The sequence below is a fragment of the Rhinopithecus bieti genome, unplaced genomic scaffold (genome assembly GCF_001698545.2).
Source record: "Rhinopithecus bieti isolate Rb0 unplaced genomic scaffold, ASM169854v2 scaffold_21201, whole genome shotgun sequence".
Classification (NCBI taxonomy): domain Eukaryota; kingdom Metazoa; phylum Chordata; class Mammalia; order Primates; family Cercopithecidae; genus Rhinopithecus; species Rhinopithecus bieti.
In genome coordinates this window covers 1720824-1734682 of record NW_016810610.1, presented here as the reverse complement: position 1 = coordinate 1734682, position 13859 = coordinate 1720824, and the positions used below count along the sequence as shown (strand labels likewise).

General features: G+C 46.6%; 1 protein-coding gene across 2 annotated transcripts in view; it reads left to right on the top strand.

Annotated features, from left to right (window-relative positions):
* Positions 1-9816: 9816 nt before the first annotated feature.
* Positions 9817-13859, top strand: part of CASP7 (caspase 7) — a 51547-nt gene continuing 47504 nt past the window's right edge. Inside the window, exon 1 of one of the 2 annotated variants that reach the window (XM_017892504.1) lies at positions 9817-9850. The gene's annotated coding sequence lies outside the window, so the exon portion shown is untranslated. Of the gene's footprint in view, positions 9851-10298; positions 10603-13859 lie in introns of those variants that run through there. The other variant, XM_017892503.1, reaches the window with a different exon arrangement.

Genomic DNA, 13859 nt, shown 5'->3' with positions numbered 1-13859 from the left:
AAAGCTGCCACTTACTCAAGGGGCTATTTTGGCCACTCACTCAGCACGCATGCGTCTGAGAAATAAGGTGGAAGTATTTCTAGCTGACATGCTTCTCTAAATAGAAAAATGAACTCACAACAGCATCATGTTTATGTGGATAACCAAATCCTGGTGTATGATCAGGCAGCATGGAGTGGTTTAGCACTAGCTGTGATCATGACCCAAGAAAAGAACCTAAAGGAAGATGCCACACCGTCATCCAACAATCAAATTAGAAAAGCTTGCTCTATGCATCCTATGACTAAAGCGGAAAGTCCAGCTCCCAAAAATATAGAAAATAAAATAGGATTGATTCACTCCTTTAAATGGATAAATATCACACTTGAGTTTTAACTTTACCTACCCAAAGTGTTTACAACAGTGAAACTAAACACTTAATAAGGTATTAATTTGTGTTTAGCTTCTACTGGAATTCGAAACTAAAAACAAATGAGAACTCTTGGTGTTTTGACCTCTGTATTTTATTCTAGAATGTTCCAAGAAGGCCTTTGTGCTTGTTCCCTTGCCTCACAGGCCTTAAAAGGGGTAACATGAAGACAGACTCTCTCTTCCTGGCTTTGGGAAGCCTCTCATTGCCTTCAGTCTCTGCTGAAATGTCACCTTATCACCTTACAGAAATACCTGATACAAAATGGCACCTCACCGGTCCCCACTCCTATCTCATTATCTTCCATTACTCTTAGCCTGCTTGATGGTCTTCATGTCGGTATCACAACTGGACATATTACATGTTAATGTTTCTATTTTTAAAAATCATGTCTCTCCCATCAAAATATGAGTTCTAGCTAAACAGGATCCTTGGTCCTTTTTGCCACTTCTATATCCCCATGCCTAGAACAAGGCCTGGCAATAAAAGGTGCTCCATAAGGATTTATTGGATTAATGAAATAAATTTAATACTCACACCAAAATGCCTATAGAGGCCAGGTATGAAGTCGTAGGTAATGGTAGGAACTTTTCCAAACAGATGAGCACTCATCCCATCTGAAGCAGGCAACTGCTCCTCAGTCCCAGCCAACTGTCATCATGAAAGAATCAACATCCCACATTGCCAAATAATCTGATTTTTCCAGAATATTTTCCAAATATTCTGAGCACATCGGAAGTCTGCATTTACACATGAAATTTCCCTTTTTGTATATAAAACAATATAACAGAGTCATGGGCAAAATTTGGCCAGCAGGTTATCAATTTGTGACCTTGGCCCTAAATGCTCTGAGGTTAGGCTGGTGTCCCCAGGTAGGGTGGAGTGAGATCAGTAGTATTTTGGGGGTGTGTTGAGAGAGCCAGGGGGTAGGAAGAAGCTCTAAAGCCAATGAAGAAGAGTAGGGTTCAAGTCCACATGAGTATAAGGGGAAGGCCGAGTCTCAGGTTTTCCCACATGGGGCTAGAGGCTCTCTCAGCATGGGAAGGGGACTCAAAGCAGGGACTCCAGGCTCAGCAAAGACTCCCACACTGAAACGTGATCAGGCAGGAGGGCTGCCACCAGCCTGAGCAAATGAGAACAGCAACTGGCACAGCACAAAGACCTGCAGGGTTCCCTGGTTGTTATGCTCTGCACCAGGCTTCTGGGGTGGGGTGGAAGCTCCAATAATCACTGAGAATGAACTGTACCCCAGTCCAGAGGACTGAAGAATCGGGGGGATTTCATTTTAAAAAGAAGCTTGCAACATTCCTTCTCTGCCTAACCTTGTGATTGCAATCTGTAGCCGTTACAACGGGTTGGTCGCATTTGTGAACACAACAATTGCAAAATGCAAGATGTTAAAGTGGATTTGTACCATCACTTCTGATTTATTAGACATCAGAAATTGCTAGGAGAAACAAACCCATAGAACTAGAAATGGGACAGTTTAAGGAACTAGAAGTAAACGCTCGTTTCTGGGGCAAGTCAAACACAGCCTTCACTGCGTAGTCGGGCCTTGGTCGGTTTACACCACTCTTCTCAAGTTATGTATAGCCCCTCCCACTCCTTGGCCTAAGCCCCTCCCACTCAACTCAGGGATTACAGCAGGCCATCCAAGCCAAGCCAGTGAGCACACCACGTTCCTTTGGCCTTAGGAGTTGGTTCAGAGAACATCAGTGTTAGCCTGGGTTGTTCAGAAAACTAAACTGTGTCAAAGACTTATATGCAAGGACTTTATTCAGAAGTATCATCCAGGGAGCAGGAGTTAGAAGGCAGGAAATGCAGGGCAGGGAACAGTCAGTATCAGGGTTGTTCTCGAGGGGGCCACCAGCTGGTATAAAGTGCATTGAATGGCTTGACCGTCTTCCAAGGGGCCATATAAACAACCGCTTCTCAGGAACATCTACCAGAGGAAGGAAGGGCCCTGTCTCCCATTGGTGAAAGGTTTGTGCCATTGGCTGTTAATGTCCATGCTGTGTATGTACACAGGGAGTCCCATGGAATTTCACACCTCAATATCAACAGGAAAACACCAAGGGAGGCAGAAGGCCAAAGACACTGTTGGTTGTGCCCACGTGAAGATGGCCAGAGCCCTCACAGAGATAGTGGCCACTACCGACGCTGAGCCGGCTCAAGTAGGCAAAGGCCCTTCGGAAGGTGAGTCTGAGTGAATCTAAAGCAGCCCTTCCGGGTGTCTGATGCACTGTGCTCTCAGCCTAGCCCTGGACTTGGGCTTGGTGCCGGTGATGTGGAGCCAGATCTTGCAGAGCCCTGTGGAGCCTTGATCTGGGAGCTTTGGCCCACACCACCCCACATTGCTCTGGCTTTTTTTAAGTCTTGACTCATAGGGAGCTTTTTGTTTCACATTAATGACTTTTATGTTCAGTATGTGGGCAAGTGGTTTCCTATTGAAAGTTAAATGTAGTCCTCCTTATTTACCTCTTTTCAATTTCATCCTGTTGATGGTGGTCGCCTGGCTTTAGCCAGTTGAGGTCTTTTTGGACTTGGATTGAGTCATCCAGGATATGAGGTAATCCTTTCTAACTCTGCACCATTTCCAGGGCCCTCCAGGGCTGTGCATATGAACTGGTTTTGAAACTACAGAGAGATGATAAAAGATGTGAAATCCAGGGACAGCTGCTGACCCTTCACTCTGTCACTGTCGCTCAGATTAGACAGAAGGTGTTCCTCCCATGCTGGGGGTCTGTTCCTGTTTTAATTTAGTTTCCCCTCTCAGCAAGGACTTGGGCACAGGGAAGTTATTTGGGAGGTGGTCCCGTGAGGCAGGAGTGAGGGTTTAAGGCAAATGAGCCAGGGAAAAGAGAAGAGTCAATAAAGAGCATATTCTAAACTAGATATTATACCACTGTTAGCACAGTCTTGCTGGGGACACTCTGAAGATTTGTGTAGAATGTGCCTCAGAATGATCTCACTGAAGGATGGTGGGCTGGGACACATCCACTCAACTCTCATCCCCCATTGGTTGGGGGCAACTGTCAGGGTCATTAACTCCCCTATACCTTTAGGGGAGACCTCTCTGCCCAAGCTTAATGGACTTAGGCAGCTTGAAGAAAGCCTAGAGGCAGGGGAGTGGAGGGTCACTGCTGTGGGGGTGTAAGGAGGGACTGGTGACATGCATGGAGATAACACCAGTGAGCAGAGGGGATGTGATACCAGGTACCCCCAGAGTGGGTCACTCAAGGAAACTGGCAGTGGACAGGGTAAGGGAAAGTGCTTATATGAGATGCACCATGAACTCTTACTGGCCTGCTCTTTCAGGCTGATGGTGTCAACTCTGTTCCATCCGTCCACTCCTCTGCACTGTACAATGCTGCGTCGACACACTTGGGGTGGAGAATTCAGAAAGCAGGGCCTTGTCTCGAGCTCTCATGCTTTCCCAGGTCAGACCTGCCCTTGCCCACCACCCTCACCCCTATCCTTGGGGGCTTCCAAGTGTCCTGGGAGAAGTTATTGGGGGTATTCTCCTGGGGTAAAGTCCCACGGGTCCTGGCTGATGGGGGGGTCAGTGACCTCAGACTGAAGTTCTTCTGTGCAGTCATTAAGGCCTGAGCACTAGATGGTGTTGACCTTAATTAGGCAAAGAGCTCTTACCACCCTAGGGAAACCTAAACATTGGTGAGGTTACCTAATGCCCAAACTTCACTCTGAGAGGTTGAGCAAGTGATCTGTTGGTTTATAGAAACTATACTGTATCCAGGAAAATTAGAGAACTTCTACATCTCCTCAAACCTAAATCTGGCTTGAAACCACTCTTTGGTTTAAAGTTATATATTAGTCAGGGTTATTCAGAGGGACAGAGCCAATAGGGGATATACACAAGTGTGTATATATACATATATATGAGATTATTAGGGAGAATTGGTTCATACGATGACAAGGCAAAGTCCCATGATTGGCTGCAAGCTGGGAAAAGGGAAAAGCCAGTAGTTTGGGTCATTTCAAGTCTGAAAGCCTCAAAACCAGGGAAGCTGATAGTGCCGCCCTCAGTCTGAGCCCCTGGGAGGTTGCTGGTGCAAGTCCCAGAGTCCAAGGGCTGAAGAACCTGAAGTCTGATGTCCAAGGGCAGGAGAAGGAGCCTAGTGTCCTAAAAAGCATGGAAAAAGAGAAAGAGGGAGAAGACTTAGCAGACAAGCTTATCCCCTTTCTTCTACCTGCTTTGTTCTAGCCAAGCTGGCAGCCCATTGGATGGTGCCCACCCACATTGAGGGTGGGCCTTCCTCTCTCAGACCATCAACTCCTCTGGCAGCACTCTCCCTGAGACTCCTCTGAGTCTCCTCTGGCAGCACTGTCACAGACACATCCAGGAACAATGCTTCATCAGCCATCTAGGCATCCATCAATTCAATCAAGTTGACACCTAATGTTAACCATCACAGTCATTGTTTGCTTTGAAGATGGGATTGTGTCATTTGGTGTAAGATAGGGGCCCACAAACTTTTTCTGTAAAAAGTCAGACTATAAGTATTTTAGGCTTTGCAGGCCATATATAGCCAATCTCTGTTGCATCGTCTTTTTCTTATTCTTCTTTTCTTTTTTTACGACCCTTTAAAAATGTAAACACCATTCTTAGCTTGTGTGCTGTACAAAAACAGACCACAGGTGGCCTGCAGGTGGTAGTCTGCAACCCCTGGTCTGAGGGGCTGCTCACAGGACATCAGGAGCAACCATGTCTGATGTTCTCTTGGGGAGAGAGAGCGGAGAGGAAGGCAGAGGAAAGGATTAGGAATCAGTTCAGCCCTATATGGCCTGGGCTTTGATTGCAGTAGAATCTTATTCAGGTGGGAATAATAATGTTCAACTGCTGGGGTTACCTTTTCCTGGGCCAGGAAACAACGACACACCCTGTGGGTGGGGTGGAAGTTCCCCTCTGCATCAAGAAATGGATAGTCACACTGCCGAAGGCCACAGAATTAGAAATGAGGCAGTGCTTGGTTGGTATCCATCTGGGTCCACTCAGGAGAGAGAAACCACACAGTAAGCTGAATGAACACAGGCATCCCTCAGTATCCATGGGGGTATTGGTTTCAGGGCCCCTGAGGATACCAAAATCCATGCATGCTCAAGTTCCTTATATAAAATGGCATAGTATTTGTATATAACCTACATGTAATCTCCCATATGCATTAAATCATCTCTACATTATTTAAAGTACCTAATACAATGTAAACACTATGTAAGTAGCTGTTACCTTGTATTTTTTATTTATATCATTTGTATTATTGTATTGTTATTTTTTGCTTGTTTGTTTTTTTAAGTATATTTGATCTGCCGTTGGTTGAATGCTCAGATGCAGAACCTGGGGATATGGAGGATCAACTGTATAACAAATTACAAACTGTAACAGCGAGTTGGAATATCAAGAGGTTGGCTAGTAAGAAGTAAAAAGAACTCTGAAAACTGTGGCAATAGCAGATATCCTTGCAAATAACATATGTGTGCCATAACAAAGTGCCACAGGCTTGGTGGCTTAAACAACAGAAATTTATTTTCTCACAGTTCCAGGGGCTAGAAATCCAAGATCATGGTATCAGCAGGGTTGATTTCTTCAGAGACCTCTCTCTGCTTGTAGATGGCCACCTTCTCCCTGTATCCTCCCATGGTCTTCCCTCTGTACCTGTGTCCTGACTGCAACCAGTCAGACTGGTCAGCGGCTAAGTCTTCACGTGCATAGCGTGTACCTGAGTAACCAATGGGAAACCTCTAGAGGGTACTTTAAACCCTGGAAGATTTTGTAATCAGTGCTCTTGAGCCACTTGCTCCAGCCGGTTCCCACTCTGTGGAGTATACTTTCATTTCAATAAATCTGTGCTTTCGTTGATTCATTCTTTCATTCCTTTGTTTATGCATTTTGTGCAATACTTTGTTCAAAACACCAAGACCCTGGACAACTCCTAGTCAAGACCCTCCAGTGGTAACAGAGGCACTCTCTACAAAACCACCTGAAGCAGGTGCCAGGGGAAGCTGATGGCTGCTGGCTGTTCTGGCCACCGGCTACACTCCAAGAACCGGGTGCTGAGAAGTCATGCCCTCTGAAGGAGCACACCAGACACGTGAGAATCAGGAAGTAAAACTCTTTCCATCCTATAATGAACCTGCAGCACCATTTACCCTGCAGCACAGGCAAGCTTTCCCTTGCCTGTGAGGTCATAGGCTAGGGAAAACTACTGAAAGGGCCCAGTTCAATTTTCACAGAGCAGACAAAAAGGGTGAATTTGAAGTTGCGAGGCAATCATTCAGTAACAGGTGCAACATGAATTCCTTCTTCCAGGGAAGAAAGAAATTCCTCTTGGGCCCTGAGCTTCCTACTCCCTCCACCTGGCAGAAGCCTGCTGGGACCTCAGCAGGGCCCAGGGTTTGGGTTTGGGCTTTGGGTGGTGAGAATGGCATTTCTGTTAATCTTGCAATGTCCTTCATGGAGTCCTGTATAAAGTCATAGCCTGGCCTCACCTGTCCAGTGGAGAACTGGAGAAGCAATCACTGGTGGCACCCCTCAGGGGTGCTCTGCCCAGCAGGGTATGGATGGGGAATTCACCAGCACCCAGAGGGGAGGGCTGGAGGGAAGATTCAGAGGGGCTGGCCCAAGAGCACCTATGAGCCCCTTTGGAAACCATCCCAATAGGGGAGGCTGGGGGACTTTTCTGGAATAAGGGGAAAGGTACATGCTACAATCATGTGAATATAGAAAGGAAGCATAAAACAATGGCATGACCCAAGGCTGGAGAGACAAAGGAGGTACGTTTAGAAGAAAACATCATTTGGATCCAAAGTGTCAGTACAATTATTACAGAGGGAAAAGTTCACAATGGTTTCTTCCCTTCTGTATTCCCTTCTTGTTGATACTGTGATAATCCAGCTTTAGAGCAATAACTTTGGAATTTCTCGTGCCAGCCTACAATAAGTATCAGGGGAACCCACCCCCAATATTTCATCGTAGGTTCTTTGTATTTTCCCAGTGTCGGCCAGTCTGAGAAATTAAGAGAAATAGTACAAAGAGAGGAATTTTACAGCTGGGCCGCTGGGGGTGACATCACGTATTGGTGGGACTGTGATGCCCACCTGAGCTGCAAAACCAGCAAGTTTTTATTAAGAATTTCAAAAGGGGAGGGGGTGCACCAACAGGGAGTAGGTCACATGCTTTAAAGGGCAAAAAGCAGAGTGAAGATCACATGCTTCCGGGGAAACAGGGCAAGGACAAAATCAGAACTCCTGGTAAGTGTCTATGTTCAGCAGTGTATGTATTGTCTTGATAAACGTCTTAACCGACAACAGGGTTCAAGAGCAGAAAACCAGTCTGACCTCAAATTTACCACGGCTGGGGTTTCCCAATCCTAGTAAGCCTGAGGGTACTGCAGGAGACCAGGGCGTATTTCAGTCCTTATCTCAACCACATAGGACAGACACTCCCAGAGCAGCCATTTATAGACCTCCCCCTGAGGAATGCAATTCTTTTCCTAGGGTCTTAATATTAATATTCCTTGCTAGGAAAAGAATTTAGCAATATCTCTCCTAGTTGCACATCCGTTTATAGGCTCTCTGCAAGAAGAAAAATATGGCTCTTTTTGTCTGACCTCACAGGCAGTCAGATCTTATGGTTGTCCTCCCTTGTTCCCTAAAATCGCTGTTATTCTGTTCATTTTCAAGGTGCACTGATTTCATATTCAAACACACATGTTTTACAATCAATTTGTACAGGTAACGCAATCATCACAGTGGTCCTGAAGTGACTGACATCCTCAGCAAGAGATTAAATTTAAAAAGGCATAAGAAATTATGAAAGTATTATTAGGGAAGTGATAAATGTCCATGAAATCTTCACAATTTATGTTCCTCTGCCGTGGCTCCAGCTGGTCCCTCCATTCGGGATCCCTGAATTCCTGCAACAATAAGGAACTGAAAAAAGTTTCCTTTCGAACCACCTGTCCATTTGAGCCAGTTGTGAATTCTTGCATGCCAACACATCGTGACATTTGTGTGATATAATTTTTGATAGAGTGTTCTTGTGGATGGAAAATTCATTTTTTAAAGGCAATTTGATTATACTTCTACCACTAGCAAATCTGTGATGGGGGCAACTTTGCTAAGCCTCAAATTCTTTATAAAATGAACAGATATTAGTTGTAAAAGCCTCTTTTAGCTCTAACACTGATTCACTATATTTCAGGAATAACCTGCAAGATCGTAGATTTACAAATTAGATAAACAGTAACTTAATTGCTTTACTAATAGTATTCTTTGTTTCTCGAATGACTCACAATTGACTTTCTTTTTTTTTTTTTTTGAGATGGAGTCTCACTCTGTCGCCCAGGCTGGAGTGCAGTGGCACAATCTTGGCTCACTGCAAGCTCCGCCTCCTGGGTTCGCACCATTCTCTTGCCTCAGCCTCCCAAGTAGCTGGGACTACAGGCGCCCACCACCACGCCTGGCTAATTTTTTGTATTTTTAGTAGAGATGGGGTTTCACCATGTTAGCCAGGATGGTCTCAATCTCCTGACCTCGTGATCCACCCGTCTCAGTCTCCCAAAGTGCTGGGATTACAGGCGTGAGCCACCGTGCCCAGCCTTGAATTTCTTTACAAAACAAATTATCTTAGTGTCTGAATGGCTTAGTTTACCTCCAACATTTCAGGAACGTAGGTATTTAAAAAAGACTAGGGCAGCCACATTAGAAATTGTGTCACTGCTGGTTAAAAATATTCAGGGATTCAGGATTTTCCCATAAGTTAATCAATTATAATTATTCCCTTACACTTGCCAGGGGTCAGTCTTCTTTTTTTCAAACCAAGAAAGCGTCCTCACCTGGAGAGATTTGAGAGACAAATACTGAAGTCTCAGGCCCACATGAAAGCAAACAAAAAGAGAAGATGGCGTTCTTGCCTGATTTCAGACCACTAAGCATGTGCTCCATTCATGCAAGGATTTGGTGGTTCCTAAAAGTAAATACTGTGTCTCTGATATGAATAAAACTACAATTTCTTCTCAGATATTTTACACCTCAGTGTGATTGAGTTTAGTTGCTTCCCTGAGCCAGGGTGAAGAAAGACGCGTGTGTGTGTGCGTGTATGTGTGTGTTATGGGGTCAGGGTGAACTGGAATGCGTATGTGTGTATGTGTTTTGTGGGATCAGGGTGAACTGGAATCCGTGTGTGTGTGTATGTGTTTTGTGGGGTCAGGGTGAACTGGAATCCTTGCGTGTGTGTGTGTGCGCTCGGGGTTGAGGTGAACTAGAATCTGGTGGTGAACTAGAATCCGTGGAAGTGCTCGGTCTCTCCCGTGTTTGACTGACTCCCGGCTGCATACCCAGTCCCTGACACATGGGGGAGCACAATAAACATTTCCCGAAAGATTCGGGAGCAGCATCTCCACCAGCTAGCTGGGCTGCCAGGTGCGTACTTCCTTCAAAGCTGGGAGAGCGTCCTACGCCCACGCGCCCAGGAGGGCGCCCCCGCAAAGCAACGTCTAGGAGACCACAGCGGATGCCACAGCTAGCCCGAAGCGGATCAGCCTTGGGGAGTACGCATGCAGAAGCAGGCGCGGAGTCCCCCGGGGGGACGGACGCGAGCAGTTCCAGCTGGGATCCAGGTTTCGCTGCCTCTGGCTATGGGAAAGGGGTCTCCGAGTTCATGCGAAGGCCCAGGTCGAGGTCTACACTGGGGGCAGGGAAGTGGAGGTGACCACATGAGCGCCCCATCATTCAGCGCCGCCGCGAAGTCTGCGCTCTTTGGGTCGCTTGGAGCGCGGCCAGTTTGGCAGATTTGTTTTTTTCCCGGAACAGCCCGCGGCGGCTGGGCTGTTCCGGAAAACTGCAAACTTTGCTGTGCGCGCTCTCCGGTGCGCAGGCTCAACTTTGTAGAGCGAGGGGCCAACTTTGCAGAGGGCGAGCCAGCTTTGCAGAGGGCGCCCTCCAGGGATTATGCGTGCGGCGGCGCTTGTCGCTTTGGGCTCTTCCACCCCTGCCGAGTGCTCTGTCCCGAGCCAGGGGCGGCGCAAGCCCCGCCCGGCCCTACCCGGGGCGGCCCCTCCCTCCGCCGCGCCCGGGCTTTTAGTTTCCGTCTCGCTAATGGGGCCCCAGACCCTCGCTGCGGAGCGAGAGAGAGAGACTGTGCCAGCCCCAGCCGCCCTACCGCCGTTGGAACGGTAACTGGAGCCCCCCGCCTCGGCCGGCGCCTTCCCAGCCCGCCGGCCATGCGCGTCTTGCCTCCCTCCTTCCTGTCGGCTTCCTAGTCCCCCCTCAGCCCCTAGCGTGGTCTAGGGGAGCCTGGTTGAGTGAGAGTGGCCCCGACGGCCTGCGCTGAAACTTTGGAAAGAGAGCCCTTTCTACCCTCTCCATCGCTTGCCTTGTTCAGCTTGTCCTCTCTTCCCTCTCGAGATTTAGGAGAGGCGGGTTCGTGATCTGGCACAGCGGCTAACAGCCAGAGCTCCTTTGCCTGGGTTCCGGTCCCCGCCCCTTAACCCTCTCTCTGTTTAATGGGAACCGCGGTGATTCCCGCTGACTGTTGCGGGGATGGACAGAGTTGGTTATGGTACGCGGTTCGCGGCAGTGGCTCTGTCAAGGCTGAGTACGCTGGAGCTGAGCGTCCTTGCTGCAGGGCCCTTAGAGGGACCTTGAGGAGGTGGAAACAAGGCAGGAGACATTTAGACGTGTGGAGTGTTAGGCTCCAGGAGACAGCTTTGCGGTTTATGGAGCAGTAAAATTACTTGTGGGTGATTGTGGGTGTATCATTTCCAGATCTTTAACTCTTGAACTTCTGGGCTCTTGGGCTAGTTGACGTGGCCCTCCCTGTTGTCTCTATTTACAGGCTATTTCCTCCTTTTGGGTCTCGCCACCCTGACCTGCACCCTTGGTACGGCCATTGTCTAGATTCACAGTCCACCTTCCGCCACCTGGAAACTGTGTGGCTTTGGGTAGGTTACTTAACATCTCTGAAGAAGCTGAAGTTTCTGCAGTACCAAAGTAAAGGCCCTGGTCTAGCAGTGCCGTGAGCTTCGGGTGACACAGCGGAGCGCTTGAGTGCCCAGTAGAGCCTCCCTTTCCCCCTCCCAGCTGCTAGAGGCAAGAGGGAGGGGGAAGTTTTCAGGTCTTCTCTGTGTGCCTTTTAGGAAGATTCTTTTTATTTGGGCAGGAAGTGAGGCACAAATTGTATGATGTCACTTTTCAGGGGAAGCAGCTGCAGGCCATTTCCCCCTTCATGAAAGTAAAAAGTTCAGACAATAGCTGGGCAATGACTTCCTGCCCAGCTGTGTACCAACATGTGGGCCCCTGGTCAACATATTTGGAGATAATCACTGCAGGAATTTTTTTTCAGTCTCTACAAAATCTTTTTAAAATATGGATGTGGTTTTGAAATAAAGGCGAAGGTCGACAGTTGTAAATCGTCTTAGTCTCGTGGACAGTGGTGATAATGGGAATATTTCTTGACTATTTAGAATGTGCCACCCAGTGCCTAGCATTTTACATGCATTGTTTCATTCATCCTCCCAACCACTTGTGACATAAGTACCATTGTTTTCCCATTTTGCAGATGAGGAAACTGAGACTTAGAGAGGTTGAGCACTTTTCCTGAGGTCCCATGGCGAATATGTGGAAGAACTGATTCAACCCCAGATCTCAGGGTTCTCAACCACCCTCTTGGGTCTCCTTGGTTCTGTTGTTTGGACAGTAGTTTATTCAAGGGGCTGAAGGATTTGAAAATACATTTAAGTTAGGCTTATAAAGAAAAATGGATTTGGTGCCTGTCATGTACCTGACACTTTTCTGTGATCCAAAAAAAAAAAAAAGATTAAGATGAGGTCTTAGTCTGCAAACAGCGACAATCTTGGTGACGAATAGTAAGAATAAGAGTTACAGTGACTAACCGAGATTTACTATGTGCCTAGCATTGTTAGTGCTTTGAGTGTCTTATGTATTAATTCATATAAAGAGAAGTTAGACATATTTCATTTAAGGAGAAATTAGACATATTTAACAGTGGGATAAGCAATCTCCCTCAAATGGCTGCTCTTTGCAGTCTGGACCGTAAAAAGGGGACAGATATGAGAAAATCATGCCAGGCATACCCTCTCCGGGCAGCTTGGCAGAACTGAGATAGGTCTGGATTTTCTTGGCGCACTGTGATGATGAAAGGAGGAAATAAGGGGTCAAAACCAGGTCTTGGTTTGACTGAAATGACGTGTCTGAGATCAGGCACCCCCACCTGGTTACCACCCTGGGCTATGATTGCCCTTTGAAGATTCCAAAAATCAAGCCCAGTCTCATAGGAATAAGAAAGTAACTGTTTAGCTTTACAGATTTGAAAGAGCCAAGTCCCACCACTGCTGACCTGAGTCGTTAGACGAGACCCTTTCTGTCACTATAGACAGTGTTCAGCATCAACCTAGAAGGATGCTGTAGTTTTCAGACAGAAGACCTAATGGCCTACTGTTTGGAGGGAAAGTTCTAGAAAGTGTCCCATCATTGAGCCACAGAAATCAGCCTGAATTTTACATCTCAGTAGCTAAGTCCAAAGCCCTCTCTTAGTGTCTGAGAAGGATGAGGAGTTTATACCCATCCTTTGATGGAACATTTCAAATGTTTAATGAGTGCACAGTTTTCTCTGCCTGCATCGCTCCCACCTACCCTCCCTGCTTCCCGAACCTTTTCAGTTCTCAGGTCAGACATTTCCTCCCCTGAGAACTTTCCCTAATTTCTGTGAGGCTCTTGAGTTTCCCTGGTACGGTTACAGATTGTTCACCCTCAAGGCACACACCACAGTTGCATTTCGACCTAGACGCCATCTTTTTTTTCATGTCTGTTTATCAACATGGCAGGAGAAGCTCAATTTGCTCACAAGTATGTCCCTAATTCCTCACTTGTAGTAAATATCCATTGAATGAATGAAGAAGAGTCTCCAAAAGTCTCCAAAAATTCAGGTTCTTTGCCCATTTTAAAAATTGGGTTATTTGCTTTTTTGCTGTTCTGTTGTGAGTTCCTTGTGTATTTTGGACATTAACCCCTTTTCAGATATGTGGTTTGTAAATATTTTCTCCCATTCCATAGGTTGCTTAGGGCTATCAAAACAAAGGCTTGGCTTTCTTAGGAGCCATTTTGCTTAGGGCCTTCCCCTTTTTCAAAACCACTTTATTAAGGTATAGTTGAAATATTAAAAGCTAGGCATATTTAATGCATGCATACATAACAAATTTGGGGGTAAGCACAGATACACCCATGAAATCATCACCACCTCAACAAAGCCACCACCTCCTAAAGTTTCCTCCCACACCCTTTAATACTATTATTTTATTATTATTATTATTATTATTATTATTATTATTATTATTTTTCGAGATGCAGTCTCGCTCTGTCACCAGGCTGGAGTGTAGTAGTGCAATCTTGGCCAACTGCAACCTCTGCCTCC